The 16,502-nt window shown below is 35.2% G+C and overlaps 1 non-coding gene across 1 annotated transcript; it reads left to right on the top strand.

The window, feature by feature from the left end:
- Window positions 1-11,513: 11,513 nt before the first annotated feature.
- On the top strand, window positions 11,514-11,586 carry TRNAE-CUC. Its single transcript has one exon. It is a non-coding gene; the product is annotated as a tRNA-Glu (tRNA).
- The last annotated feature ends 4,916 nt before the right edge of the window (window positions 11,587-16,502 follow it).

Here is a 16,502-nt window from a genome sequence, read left to right as displayed (position 1 = left end):
TCAAGATTGCCATGGTAGGTATCACTGCTCTAGGTAGGAGATAGGGAGCCACTAATTCTGTATATTAAAGAAAATAAGCTAGGATTTGTAGTCTCAATTCATTTGTTATCACATTGTGCACATGTATGCTTTTTTTCCTATCAAACTACATAGGAAGGCTATCAAATGGCTAACTGGAAGGGCCAAAAATACCATCATCAGAGCCATGAGTGGCTACACTCAGATTTGGGATGGGTTCATGTTGTTTACCTCTGGTTATGGACATTTGAGCACTCATGTACTTCTATGTTGGGAACAGAAAAATCATTCTGAACAGAACCATTCCAATTGCACCAGTAATATGGGATGGGTATCACGGAAACGGTGCAGTCATACTGCCACATTAAGGTATAGCAACTGGTTAGATGCTGACTAGTAGCATAGCCCAGATGTATACTGCGTGGCCCAGAATGGGATCCAATGATTGTGTGGCACAAATCTTTGGCCCTGGCTTCCACATGGGTGGTTAGGTCACTGCACCCTGGGTTTTCCCTGGGCACAGGATAGAATCCACCCCACTGTAACAAAGCCTGTCCTTACTAAATGCTGAAATGTCTCTAATAGAAAAACTGCTCCCCACAACAGGATGGGCTTTGTATTAGTACTTTTTTGTAAGGAGGCACCTGTGCCATTATCCAAATAGAATATTGTCTGTTCAAAACTGATGATTCTGCTAATGTGTCATCTTTATTTAGTCATATGAGGATATAGTGAATGCCCTGAGTGGTCTGACACCCCAGCTTAGGGGCCTTGATAAATCAGTGACTCAGATCATGAGGCTCCTGGTAGAAAAAAAAAAGTTACTTATTTTGGTAATCATTATCTTAATCTGTGTTTTCTCCTCCATATATCTATGTTGTTATGGTATCTGCCTCCAATGCAGCCAGACAGCCACCAAATGAACCACCTCCATGCAATTAAACCCCTTACTGACTAATCAAGTCAATTGTCTAAGATGGGATACATAAAAGTTTATGAGCTGGTCAAAAAGCCATTGAGAGGACCTGACCACCAGTTGACCAGTGAGCTGGAGGCAGGCAACTGGAGACTCCTTACCCTGTCACCACACTCACCTCCCTCATCCCTCCCACCTTGTCCTTGGAATGTGCATTTGGCCCACTTTTCCCACACTAGCATCCACTTTAAGGCTAAAGCCTTGATATAGTGATGTACTACTGAGACCATCTGGACCCTATTAAGTCCTCTAATAAACTCAAGATTCTAGCACATGGGTGGAGAGATTTAGTCATTTTGCAACCACCAAGACAAGGGTCATATATAAGTTCCTTTTGTTAAAAAACAAAACAAAAAACCAAAACACAGGCCTCAAACTGGTGTCCCTTGGCCCAGGTTCCCAAACTGGGGTTCGACACCTCATCTAATTGCAATGTCAACCTCCCCCTGAAACATTGTCTTAATTGGTCTGTCTGTAATTATTCAACCAGTGTCAAGGAGTCTGCCACTTGGGCCCTCTGCAGGCCCCCAAGAAAGATGAGGTTATCTGCATAAGACCACCAACTCTTACCTGCAAGGGAAAGCCATCTTGCCTGACACAATCCTTTTCTTTGGCTAATAACCTTCCTGCCCCACCCTCCTATAAAACACAAAACCAAACTTCCATTTTGTACATCTCCTCAGAATCCCCCTCTATTTCATGGAGAGGATGCTGACCGATGCGAGTCACTTAGTAAAGCCAATTAGATCTTTAAAATAGATGCAGTTGAATTTTTGTTATTTAACATCGGGCTTACTAAACTGCCACCTACCAATCTGGAGTGCTCAGCCTATTTCTTCAAGTCTCCTTTTTGTCTTCCGTGTAACCCGGGACACTTTTCAGACTTCATTTAGAAAACTCAAAGTTGCAAACAGACATCAAGGAGACCATGATTCTGGATGTGCCGGATGCTGGCGGCCCCTGGTGCCACATATATCAGTAAGGAGCCTGGTTCCCACCACTTATGCAAACCCCAGTTCTCATAGTCACCTGAAAGCGCCCCACTCAGAGGCGACCCACTGAAGTCGTTTGCCAGAGAGGCTGGCGCAGGTGTAGAGAAAGGGCTTTGGCAAAGACTAAGCATGGTCGGGGGAAGGAGGGTACTACCCAAAACCAGAATGGGGGAGTGACGTGTGCCCGGGCAGGTTGCAAGTCTGTAGCCTTCCAGGACCCCAGAGGTCCTGTGGTGGCTTTGCAGCCTTCTAGCAAAAAGGCAGGGCCCCCATTCGATGCCTGTAATGGTCTGAGGCCACAGCATCCTGGAATGCATATCCCGTTGCACGTCTTCAGTCTCGTTGCTCCTCCTGGCAACTTCAGGGTGTTTAAAATTCATCCCAGAAGACCACTGCTGTCAGTTATTTAGCTCTTTCTCCTGAAGAACAACCTCAGGGCATTACTAATGTGTCTCTTACCCATCTCATCTATCTACCCATCTATCTATAGATCTATTTCTACCCATAGATATATAGGCAAATATGTAGAGATACGCAAATGTATAATACAGGTAAGTAGGCACTTAGAGATAGGCCTGTAGATAGCTGTGTATGTAGATAAATTTAAAGATATTGATTGACTGAGTCGAGGAGGGGTAGAGGGAGAGCGAGAGAGAATACCAAACCAACCTAGCTCTGAGCTGGGAACCTGAGGGAGGCAGATCCCACCACCTCCAGATCATGACCTGAGCGCAGATCCAGAGGCCAATCTGGATCAGTCACAATTGACTGGCTCAGTCACAATCGACTAAGCCACCCCGGTACCCCTAATAACATATATAAATTTAGTTGCAGATATCAAGGGGGGGGGGGAGTTTATTTTAAGGAATTGGCTCATGTGATTGCGGAGGCTGGCAAGTTCAGAATCCCTAGAGTCCGCTGCAGGGTGGAGATCTGGGGAAGTTTATATTGCAGCTTCGGCCTGAAGACAGTCTAGAAGTAGAATTTCCTCTTCTTTGGGAACCTCAGTTCGTTTTCTCTTCAAGTCTTCAATTGGTTAGATGATGCCCATCTAGATTATGGGTGGCCATCTGCTTTAACCAAAGTTACTACTTTTAGGTTAATCTGATCTAAACAATACTTCACAGAAACACCCAGACTGGTTAACCAAATACCTGGGACCTGTGGCCTAGCCAAACTGACACCTAAAATCTGATATAGAATGTATGTGTGTATATGTGTGTTTTCAGTTTTCCTGTCCATATTGCTTCACTTTGTCAATTTAATTTTTCTACCTCTACCTTTGTCTGTTCCTATTCATATTTTCAAAGATATCAAGAGAATTCTCTCATCTAATGCAACCTTAGTAAATCTCCTCTGTATCTGCAATTTTCATCATAGTGAACTTCCTTTTTTGCTACTTCTCTTTGGCTTTCACAACTTTGTCTTTTTCTGCATATTTTCTTACCTGTTTATGCCAGGGAGAGGTTTTTGTTGGTGATCACTTGGCTTTTGGATGAAGACAGCTTGTCTGCTGAATGTGATTCAATAAAAGCCTCCCTCATTTTACAGATTATGGTGTTTTATTTGATGAAGTCTCAAAGTTCATATATTCCCTAAATCCAACATTGTCAAATTTTTAATAATCCCATTGCTAGTTTTCTATTGTTTATTGGTGAGAAAATATGAACACTCTAAAGTGAAATCAACATAGCATGACTTTTTATTAAGCATTGACTTCATTAGGCATAAAACTTTTAAATATATTCTTCCATAAGTCACCAAATTAATAAATTTCTACTTGCTACTTAGAGCCTAAATAAAGCTTCATGCTAGTAGAAACAAATGTGCCTAACACCTTGTACTGTGTCTGGCACACAGTATGGAGGCAATAAATAAATAAATATCAATTAAATAAGGTTGGTAGATTGATTTGTCAAAATACTTAGCCTTATGGGAGGTACCGTGTGGTTTAAATGAAATAAAAAATATGGCTCGTGGCCACAGGCAGTTTTTAAATTATATTGAAGATTTTACTCTTTAATACACAAGCTACTAATAAGCATCATGAATAACAAACATTACTTAAAGATACTGTAAATTTCTATATTATACTGTTTAAAATAAGGCAATACAAAATAATGTAATTTTTTTAAAGCAGTGTTTTTAGAATATATATAGAAAGTTGACTAATGGTGCCTGGGTGGCTCAGATGATTAAGTGTCCCACTCTTGATTTTGGCATAGATAATGATCTTACCCAGTTGTGGGATCTAGCCATGCAATGGGTCTGCACTGGGCATGGAGCCTGCTTAAGGTCTCTCTGTCAACTGCCCCCCATCCCTCTAAAAAAAAAAAAAGGAATAGTTGACTAAATCCTTTCTAAGGCTATGTGTAGAGTCCTCTAAGAATTATGGACTTTGCAGATTGCAAAGAAAATGTTGCAGAGATAGACATTGTGGAATCGGGTACAGGGTGCTCTGAAGGCAAAATAGAACAGTGGGAAATTACGCAAAGGGCACTGGGATAGCTTCATAAGTACTAATCAGATATCATACACACACACACACACACACAGACACAAAATCTTGCAAAGCATTTGACCACAGCAATATGTTTATAAGAAATGCCTTCATCACGCAAAACAAAATAAAACTAGTGAGCCAGCAAGTAAGAAATATCACTAGAAAAGGGTTTTCGAGAATGTACAAATTTGTGTGCTCCAAACTGAGGAGAGGCACCTGACACAAATTATCTTCTAAGAATAGTACACCCAAACAATCCATGTATAAAGTTAATATTAAATGCCAGTTCTCAGTGTTAAAAAATTTGCTGGCTTTGCACAGTACATAATTTAAGCTAATTTGCTTCTCTGACTAACATCTATAACAAAATCTCGCTGGTATAGTCATCAGTGACTTATTGGCAATATAAAATAATTGAAATTATCAACAGATAAAATTAAAGGAGAAAGTTTAAATGATAGAATTATAGTACATGCCAGCAATTCCTCAAAGTGAATTACCCAAATATAATTGCACATCTCTGCTGTGTTCTAAAGTTCAACAGCCTGAAATGTTACTGAATTACATAGCATTAATAAGAGACTGCATACCAAAAAGGGGAAAGTAACAGAAATGGTTTAAAATCTATATGGGCTAGAAATGTATTAATGGTGTCTATGGATTATATGGTCCATTTTCTGTTACATTCACTTCCAGAGGCATCAACTGAAAAGTATAAAGCTAATATAAATTATCCATTTACATATTATAATATTAATCTTATCACAAAAATCTTGAAACTAAAATTCATGCTTTTACATTATTTTGCTTCAAAAGAATTGACTTTTTATGTACCTGCCATCAGCAGTATATTTTAACATAATAAATTTAAATTTTTAAAAATAGTCTTACACATAGTCACAGGTAGATGACGTGGTTTAGAGGACATTTACTTACTTATTACCTTTTTTGAAGTGTTACATTCTTACAAAAGAGATGGAACATAGATAGAATAAAATGATGTTTATGGTCTCTTTTTTTTGCATTTCTAATGAAACCACTGTCACTTAGTTGTGAGTCATTCCCATTGGCAAACTTAACAATGTAGTATGCTTACTGCATAGAAAGGTATACTGAGTTATCTTAAAATAGTACTGACATTTAGCAGCAGGAATTAAAATCTAGCATATTTTAAGGAAAATATTTTATTTGCAGTATGTTCATAGGATTGGGGCATAATAGAAGGGATATTCTAAAATGGTAAGAGACATATGAAGAAAAATAATAAGAGAAATTCAAAAATAATTGAATTCAAGTTTAGAGATATACCATTTTCTGACAAGTGCAAGTTTTTCTCTCCGATTCTTAGACATGAGACAGCAGTTCCAAGATACAGCTAGAGAATGCACATGTACCCTCAGAACTGTCTACCAACTAAATAAATATCTAAGACATGTATGCACTCATACAAACATGTTCATATTTAAACAGTCTCAAATATTTATAAAATGAAATGTATATCTGACCAATATTCTGCTGGATTTAAAAATGCTTTCCTCTCAATCATACATAAAAAGTATAGATGCTAATTAAGAAAAGATCTCCAAATAAACGAAAAAAAAAATGTTTTGAAATAGGATACTTTGACAAGTGGCTTTTTTTTCTCCTAACTGAGGTAACTGCATTTTATTTTATTTTTTTCTTGCCAAGTTTTTAAAGTATAATTAATATACAGTGTTATGAACAAATCTATGTGTGTGAATTGAAATGATACACGTTATGGAAAAAACTCTGATTTGGAATGTAATTGTCTATGTTGGAAAAAAAGAGCTGTTTGCTTAAAACATATGAATCAGAAAAATCTATTACCCAACAAGAAATTGTAAACATTTAAAAAGTTTTCATTGGCTTAATATAGCTTCATTGTTTTAAAAACGTGTGTCTAGAAGTCTTACAATGAAAACTTTTACTCACATTCTCTGTCTCTTCTCCACTTTCAGAGCAGTCCTCCTCAACTCATATGGTAATTTTTCATAGAACTTATCTCTATACTTCTAGATTACATAATTGAAAGGATATTCTATGATTTGTGTATTTGATCCATAATCTCACGACAACTGCAAGGTAGATAAAATCTCCCCACAAACATTTTCATCCCTGTCATCCTTCACAGCTAAATCACAATATTTGGTTAGATAATCTGTACACAATGTCTATGAAACACTAATCAATACCAAGTCTCAGTTGTTCCTCTTCTCTTTTGCATCTCTTCATTTTCTTTAACTATTATTTAAAATTATTTTCTTTTATATAATTTTCTATATAGTTACTAATTTTATACCAGTAAACAATTCATCCACTTGCCTTTCAACAAAGTATTTCACTGTTCAACCACATAAATTCCATTGGTCTTTCCCCTAAAGACCTCCACCAGCAATCCACAGCTCTCTGAATGCCATTTGGACTGTATGCTTTCTGGGTCTGTAATATGGACATCCAACTATGGGGTCTTTATATAATGATTTTAGGATTCCCAGTCACCTGTCTCCTGCATAGATCCACTATCATATGAATTTCTTCTCTTAGGTTTTTTGATTTACATTCTGTTTTTGCTGGAGCATATCTTTCTTTGCTTCATTAGCTTCTTAAAAGGCTACTGCATTTTATAAATTACCAGTTAAAAAAAAAACTAAATATACATGTAAGAGCACATAACAAGACAGTATCATAAAGCATTATAAAGAAGGAAAATATACTTAGCAAGTTAATCACTATTGTTCACTTATAATGCTTCTCACGTTGAGTTTTGGAACTTTGGGGGGAAGTTAGTTTAATTTCTGTAGGTTTAATACATTTAATATTATATAGCAATAATACAGTGGTTACCAGTTAAAAATAACTTGAAAAATCTTACTAGCAAATGAGCCTAAGCATTTTGTTGGATTGTGATCATGTTTTTATATATCATCCATTTTATAAAATTAGTGTTATCTTGGTCCATATTATTAAAATTTAATTTCATATAGTTTTACCTTACTATTTGTTAAAGAAGTGAAAAGTGACTTATTGAAGGAACTTTTTTGAGGCTTGTGTGTCTTATTTATAACATAATGGAGGGAATGCATATTTTCTAGGATTGTGCATATATATTTTTAAAGTACACATGCAAATATAAAAACTAGAATTTGGGGCACCTGGGTAGCTCAATCCATTAAGCATCTGACTTCAGCTCAGATCATGATCCCAGGACCCTGGGATCAAGTTCTGCATTGGGCTACCTGCTCAGCAGGGAGCTTCCGCTTCCTCTCCCTGTGTCCTCCCCTTTGCTTGTTCCCTCTCTCTCTCTCTCTCAAATAAATAAATAAAATCCTAAAAAAAAAGTTAAAAAATTAATTTAAAAATAAACAACTAGAATTTATTGGATGCTTACCAAGTATCAGGCACATTTCTATGTAATTAGTGTCAATTAAATAATTCAATCTTCATAATTACTCTATTATGTTGATACTAAAAGTACTCACATTTATATACAAGAAATTGGCTTAGGTATCAAATATTAAGTAGTTTGTTCAAAGTCACAAATTCACTATTATAACCTTGTACTTAATAATTACTAGGTAAGTGATCATATGTTATTATTGGTACAAAACTATTTAGCTTTAACATACATGCAAATTTGGTAAAAGCTCTGTAATTTATCACCACTATCATATTTATTAAAATAAGTATTGCTTTCAGAAAGTAAAATCTACATTATTCTTACCTAAATATTCTAGAGTAATACAGACAGTAATTTTTTTTTCAAATTGTGTTACCTTACTGTGAGTATATATCAAGTATTTTTTTTTTGTCTTTAATTTTATTTATTTATTCATGAGAGACACACAGAGAGAGGCAGAGACACGGGTAGAGGGAGAAGCAGGCTCCATGCAGGGAGCCCGATGTGGGACTCAATTGCGGGACCCCAGGATCATGCCTTGAGCCAAAGGCAGACATTCAACTGCTGAGCCACCCAGGTGTCCCTATATCAAGTGTTAAAAGAATTATTCAGTCATTCTGTTAAAGTAGATATTCTGAAAGTTGAATAACTATTTACTAATTTGAAAGAGTTTAGTCTTGATTAGAATATGCTATTAAATTAATTTTAGTGTAATATTACTTATAAATTAGCTCTAGTTATTCTGTATTTTCTTAAAAGCTGGCACAATTTCTCATAGCTGCTTTCTCTTCTCATAGCTCTTATTAATAGGGAGAAAGAGAAATGAGAAATTATATTATTGATAATATGGAGAACTTTTAAGATAAATAAGAACAAATAAAATTTTATTTTGCTATATGTATAAAGTTATGATATATTTAACAACTACATTATTTAAAATATATGCATATTTGTACACTGGATGTGTACATGGACATCACACAGGTAAATGCCACTGTTTGGCATGTTGCACTGCCTTCTAAGACCAAGTTTATTTTAAAGAGAGATAAAAAAACTTTCTAATAAAGAGACAGCTGGCTTTTTGCTAGAGATTTCTATTTGTTCATTATACCCTTTTATTCATCTTCATGGACACATACTTAGCTAAGCCACACTTATCAGACTCAGACTTTTTTTGTATTCAGTGTAGCTATGTGGTTGAGTTCTGGTTAACGGGATGAATATGCTAATGACATTTCCAGGTCAGTCACAAAATAATTTCCCATATGTAATTCTACTTTCTGTTTCTCCTTTATGCAGCTCACTGGTTGAGACCTCAAGGTCATAAGGAAGTATAGAGCCCTGGATGGATGGAATCTTGACTCTGGGATCTTGGATTTTATATAAATAGAAATAACCAATATCCACAGAAGCCAATGACATTTTCTCATTGATTATAACCACATATAGTGTGCCCTCACTACTAAAAGAAGGCCTCACATTAGTCAAGTATTATAGGAAATACATTTTTATATATTCACGGGCACAGCAATTTTATCTTTCAAGAACCGTTTTTGAGAAAGCTAGAAGAAAATACTCTTCAGCACAAACAGAAAGAAATTTATGAGATTCTATTGGTAAAGAATTTAACCAGTCTAAAATAAAGACATAGAGGAGAGTGGTCATTAAGAAGAAATATAGAACTACTAAATTATTTAGTGTGTTCTTTCTCTAGGGAGAGAAGTGTTCCAATTTACAACTTAACAGAAAATTTCAGATTAATGAGTGTTTACTTGCAAATAAAAAAAGCTAAAAGAACAAGTAAATTTGAATTCTGAGTAAAAGAGAACATTGTATAAATTAGGAAATGTAATGATAAATTAGTTGTAAACTGTATTCTAATAAAAACCTTGAATATTGTTTCAAATAAAGTTTCTAGTGTAAGGATCTTGAGAAGATAGTAAAACAGGGAAATATGTGTGATGGTTTGGAAGGTGATATTGTAAGGTACCTAAATTTTCTTTTTCTATAAGGTTTAGGCACTGGATAGCATTAAAAATGTAAGAATCGGGGATGCCTGGGTGGCTCAGCGGTTGAGCACCTGCCTTCGGCCCAGGGCATGATCCTAGAGTCCCAGGATCGAGTCTCACATTGGGCTCCTTGCATGGAGCCTGCTTCTCTCTCTGCCTATGTTTCTGCCTCTCTCTGTGTGTGTGTGTCTCTCATGAGTAAATAAATAAAAATCTTTAAAAAAAAGTTAAGAATCAAAAGATAACATAATACATATATTAAGTAGATAAAAGTAAATCAGTAGCATGAGAAAAACTTAAAAGTTAAAATTTGTTGATAAGCATGAACATGGAAGAAACAATTTCTATAGTAAGCCTTATAGTATCTTTTCATTATTAAACACTATGCACTTAATCATTTAATTTTCTAATTTAAATAAAAACGACAAGATTTAATATGTGTCAATTCTTCATATATGTAAGAGGTGAAGGAAGCTATTAATTTACCTATGTACAAAATAAAAAATGGAGAAAACTTACATGACTATTTTCCAGGTCATATTAATCTTTGTTGATAGACATTCAAATGAGAAAAAAGGAAAAAGAAAATTTCCAGGCCTTGAGTGTCTTATTCAGTTGATTCTATGATTCTTTTAAAAGAAAGTACTGCTGTTTTTTTTCAAGATAGCATATAATTATGGATTGTTAGTGTAATATATTTAGGCACACACATATGCATATACAAATATATGTCTATTCTATTGATTTTGACTACATAGTAATAGAAATTAGCTGCTAAAATGCTTATAGAAAATTTGTTTTTCTGTTGCTTTGCAACCAATTATCTTCATAGCATTAGGTGGGAATTAGTTTGATTAGTTTGATGAAATGTTCTGATTGAGACACCTTAGGTATAAATCAAAATTGACTTAATTTAATTTCCATCTGTGATTTGATTAGAATCATACTGCAGCTAAACTTATGTAGATGGGCTAGAATTGACAATCCTTTTTTTAAAGTATTACTTGAGTTTCATTTTTGGAAAACCTAATCACTAAAACATATTAAGTGATATTTAAAAGAGCATAATTTCCATATACCTACTGATTTAACTCCTTGATTTATTTGGAGAAAATTTTCTAATGCTGCCATTTTTTTAAGTTTTATTTTTTAGCATTATATCTGTTTATACAGTGTGCTAAGAATTTATAATATTTTATTTCATTATTTTTAAAACCTGTAGCTTCCAAAGTAAAATACCAAAATATTCTTAGTCCTCAGAACTTAAGATAGATATATGTTCACTAAAATATTACTCATATAAACATCAGATTCTTGAAGGAAATGTTTCCCACACTGTAGGGGAACAGGTTTATGGATACTCTGACATATTTTTTTTTTTAATTTTTTTTTTTAATTTATTTATGATAGTCACACAGAGAGAGAGAGAGGGGCAGAGACATAGGCAGAGGGAGAAGCAGGCTCCATACACCGGGAGCCCGACGTGGGATTCGATCCCGGGTCTCCAGGATCGCGCCCTGGGCCAAAGGCAGGCGCCAAACCACTGCGCCACCCAGGGATCCCCTACTCTGACATATTAATTAGAAGTTTCTGGAGCACCTGGCTGGCTCAGTCGGTAGAGCATGTGACTCTCCATCTCAGGGTTGTGAGTTCAAGCCCCACGTTGGGTATACAGATTACTTAAAATATTTTTTTTAAAGGAAGAATAATATGCTCTGACAAAAATCTGTCTGAATTGGTTTCCTGCATCTGCTTTTTTTTTTTAAAGATTTTATTTATTTATTCATGAGAGACACACACAGAAAGAGAGAGAGAGAGAGGGGAGAGAGAGAGGCAGAGAGACACAGGCAGAGGGAGAAGCAGGCTCCATGCAGGGAGCCTAATGTGGGACTGATCCCGGGTCTCCAGGATCAGGTCCTGGGCTGAAGGTGGCACTAAACCACTGAAGTCACCTGGGCTGTCCCCTGCATCTGCTTTTGACAAATAACAACACAAATATACTTTCTTACAATTCTGGATTTCAGAGTCTGAAATCAGTACCACTGTGTGGAAATTAGCATGTCAACGGGCCTTATGGGAGAATCATTCCTTGCTTCTTCCAGCTCCTGGTATCTCCTGGGATTCCTCATCTTGTAGGTACATCATTAAATATCCAGGTCAGTCTTTTCACATCTCTCTTGCTCCATCTTGACACTGATTTTTCTGTGTGTAAATCCTCCCCAAGCTTCTCTCTCCTAAAAAATATGCATGATAATCCTAGTAGGATAATTCAGGACAACCTCTCCATCTCAAAATCCTTAATCATATCTACAAAGACCTCTTTTGGTGTCACGTGAGGTAAAAATTATAGGATTAGAATGTGCATATATTTTATGAGTTGTGGTTTTCAGCCTACCCTACTAGCCCTTAGGCTTTCAGGGCTACCAGTTCTCTCTGATCTCTCTAGAACTAGTGGAGAGTCCCTCAAAGATACAAAATTGCATGTTTGTCTCCTTGTGGATGAGAAGCTCTTATGCCTTGATAACATCTTGAACCTTGCTAGTCAACATGTAAACTCTAGATTAGACAGTATCATCAACATTATGGGAGATATTGTTAGATATGCAGAATTGGGTGGATCCATCCTAGAAGTACTGCATCAGAATCTCCATATTAATAGAGCAGCTTCTATGTATGGTTTATAGGCACATAGGAGTTTGAGAAACACTATATATATATAGTGTTTATATATATATTACATATATAATATATATATATAATATGTCTTTCCAGACATTATTCAAGAAAAAAAATCAGATTTTTTAAAAAGTTAGAGGTGGCTTACAAAAGACAGATATGAATGACTGAAAATTACATTTTCTTGTCATAACAATTTTCAGTACCATGAAATCATAACTATGCAAATAATTGGTAGGGTTTTTTTTTTTAAGGTTTTATTTACTTATTCATAAGAGACACACAGAGAGAGAGACAGAGACATATGCAGAGGGAGAAGCACGCTCCCTGTGGGGAGCCTCATGCCAGACTTGATCCCAGGATCCTGGGATCAGGACCTGAACCACAGGCAGACACTCAACCCCTGAGCCACCAGGTACCCCCAGAATTATCATTTTAAATTGCAAATAGTCTTTACCATTTCAGAGTAAATAGCTTTCTTAGACATGCAATTTCACTAATGAAAATGGATTTTATTTGTATTTCAGATAATTTGTTGTCTTTTATATTTTTTCTATTATGAAATTTTGATTATGAGTAGTTTTATTTCAGGATGTGGTACATTACTTTCCAAAGCGTATTAAAATATATTTTGTTTTGACCAAAGCAGAGTTAAGCTGCAAAATGTTTAAGAGAGCAAAGGTCTAAAAAAATAAAATTAAAAAAATAGAGAGCAAAGGTCTTTGCCCAGTAGTACTAGGTGTTTACACAAGCAATTGTAAAAATATAGGTCCACTATAGATGTAGGAAATTACATTATATATATATTACATTATATATATATTATATATTATATACATATATATTCATAGTTTACAACTTAGTATACACAAAGATTTTTATAGAGGGCCTGAAAATATTCCCAAACTTCTGAAGTAGACACCATAAGAGATCAACATTAAATTACTCATAAAATATCTATTGATCCCATGTGCAAAGCAAGCATGATTGGCATGTCAGCATGTTTTTTTTTTAATTTTTTTTATTATTATTTATGATAGTCACAGAGAGAGAGAGAGAGAGAGAGAGAGAGAGAGGGGCAGAGGGAGAAACAGGCTCCATGCACCGGGAGCCCGATGTGGGATTCGATCCGGGGTCTCCAGGATCGCGCCCTGGGCCAAAGGCAGGCGCCAAACAGCTGCCCCACCCAGGGATCCCGCATGTCAGCATGTTGAACAGAAAAGTATAATCTTTAACTTTGGAAAGATTTCTGATTTGGAGGAGGAATATTACATTAATATTTACTATGATTTTATTGTTTTCCAAGTAATTTATCATGATCTCACCATGTGTTACCGTTTCTAAGTTCAAGGGAAAACATGATGTCATTGTATTTTGTTTTTCACTAGTAATGTAGAATGTAATGCAGAAATGAAAAATAGCTTTCAGATCCTTAATTCAATGTATTTAATTAACCTGCTAAAGAACAGTATAAAAACTAAGTTTTAAAAGGCAGAAGAACTGTTACTGTGTATGGGCTTAGAATTCCTATCACCACTTAAATTTTTAGCAGTCATGTGACCACAAATCTTCATATTGATCTCAAATAGAGAAAGCATTCCTAAGCTTATAATATATATATATATATATATATACACACACATATATATATTCATATTTGATTAGATGTTGAATAAGTTTGGCATAGAAGAAAGAGTAGCTTGTTAGGATATAGAAGAATTTCTACCTCCTAACTTTCTGTCATCTGGGCCTCTCACTTGCTTCATATATAACCTTAGCACATTAATAACTTACTGGCCTGAAAATGATGGGCTGATCAAAATAATTTCCATCAGATCATATTTTTTTAAAGATTTTATTTATTCATGAGAGACACACACAGAGAGAGAGAGAGAGAGGCAGAGACACAGGCAGAGGGAGAAGCAGGCTCCATGCAGGGAGCCCAATGTGGGAGTCGATCCCGGGATTCCAGGATCATGCCCTGGGCCAAAGGCTGAGCCACCCGGGGATCCCCCAGCAGATCATATTTTTAATTCTATATTTTTATTATATTCTTCAACCAGAAGCATATCTAAAATGTTGAAAATGATGAAAGTTTATAAAAGAGAAACTAGTCTTCACTGTAGAACATTTGAAATTCTTCACAGTGAAAATATATTTTATGAATGCTAAATATTCCAGATTTTGTTCACTATTGCTGTTAATACATCGGATAACACAAACTTTACAGGTTTGTCTAAAATATATTTTATTTTGACCTTTCTCCTTAAGAGTAAATATGGAATATGCCATATATCACTTATATGTGGAATTTAAGAAACAGAATAGATGAATATAGATAGAGAGTCAAACCATAAAACAGACTCTTAACTATAGAGAACAAGCTAAGGGTTGCTGAAGGAGAGGTGGGCAGGGGGAATGGGCTAAATGGGTGGTAAGGATTGAGAAGGACACTTGTGATGAACACTGTGTGTTGGATGTAAGTGATGAATCAGTAGGTTCTACTCCTGCAACTAATGTTACACTATATGTTAACTAACTAGAATTTTAATAAAAAATTAAACCAAAGGGAAGAAAGGGGATGTGGCATACATATATAAAGAAATATTATTCCGCCAGGAGAAAGAAGGAGATCCTGCCATTTGCAACAACTTGGATGGAACTTGAGGGCACTCTGCTAAGTGAAACAAGTCAGAAGACAGATACTGTGTGATCTCACTTTCTTGTATAATCCAGTAAACTGAACTTGATACAGAGAGGAGAATGGTGGTTACCAGATGCTAGGGGTAAGAGCAGTGGGAGATGTTGGGCAAAGGATACAAACTTTCAGTTACAAAACGAATAAGTTCTGAGGAGCTAATGCACAGCATGGTGACTATATTTAATGTGATTGTGTTATAGAATTGAAGGTTGCTAAGAGAGTAAATCTTAAATGTTCTCACCCTGACAAAAAAAAAAAAAAATGAAATGGTAATAATGTGATGTGATGGGGGCTGTTAGCTATGGTGCTAATAATTCTTTGTATATGTATTCACATTTTGTACTCCTAAAACTTATTCAGCGTTATATGTCAACTATCTTAGTATATCTGGGGAAAAAATAAAAGGAGTAGAAAAAAAGAGTAAATATGGAATAGGGGAGCTTTTTGAACATTAATATGGCCAAATGAGGATAATACCTAAAATCTGCTCTATTTTATTGCCCTTGAATATATTTCCACGTGGTAGTTTTAATATATATGATTATGGTTCAATGAAAGTTTTGCCTTTCAAGATCACACAGTACGGTCTATTACTTAGTAATAATTTGTATATTTGTTTAGGAATAATTCTTAAAGTAAAACTTCTAAGAGACTTTAATTTTCAGTATAGCAGATATTACCTGAATAATATGAAGTTACCAGAAGACAAAGAAAGGTGCATTTTTAAAAATTCTTATCTTGTTATAAGACAGAACCCAAATATCCAGAAGCGTAATATTATAAGTACTCTCAAAAGAGGAAATAATGTTTTACATATTCTAGACCATGAAAAAGAAAGATTTTAAACAATATTAAAAGACATATATTGAAATATTTTAATTGTAAAAAATGATTATTTCTGAAGGAAGTTGTTATGCATCTCCTTAATACTAACAGTTATTGTTAGCCATTGTTTTTTCTCAAAGATCTATTTAGAAGAATAAAACTGTATTCTTCCTGAATGCAAATAAGGCACCAGCTTCAGTTTCTATCCAGATAATGCTCCTAGTTACATCTTTTAAGGGATTTCTATGTTCATAGTAGACTACAGATCCATTTGTATTTTCTTCTTTATAGAGCAATCATATGACCCATTCCCTAAGCATTATAACTAGAACAAGGCAGCTTTGCTTTTTTTTTCCCCCAAAAGAAGAACATTTTGTATTCAGT

This window comes from Vulpes lagopus, chromosome 20, assembly GCF_018345385.1.
Source record: "Vulpes lagopus strain Blue_001 chromosome 20, ASM1834538v1, whole genome shotgun sequence".
NCBI classification, from domain to species: Eukaryota; Metazoa; Chordata; class Mammalia; order Carnivora; family Canidae; genus Vulpes; species Vulpes lagopus.
The sequence above is the reverse complement of the archived record's forward strand: the minus strand, read 5'-3'. Positions and strand labels throughout refer to the sequence as shown.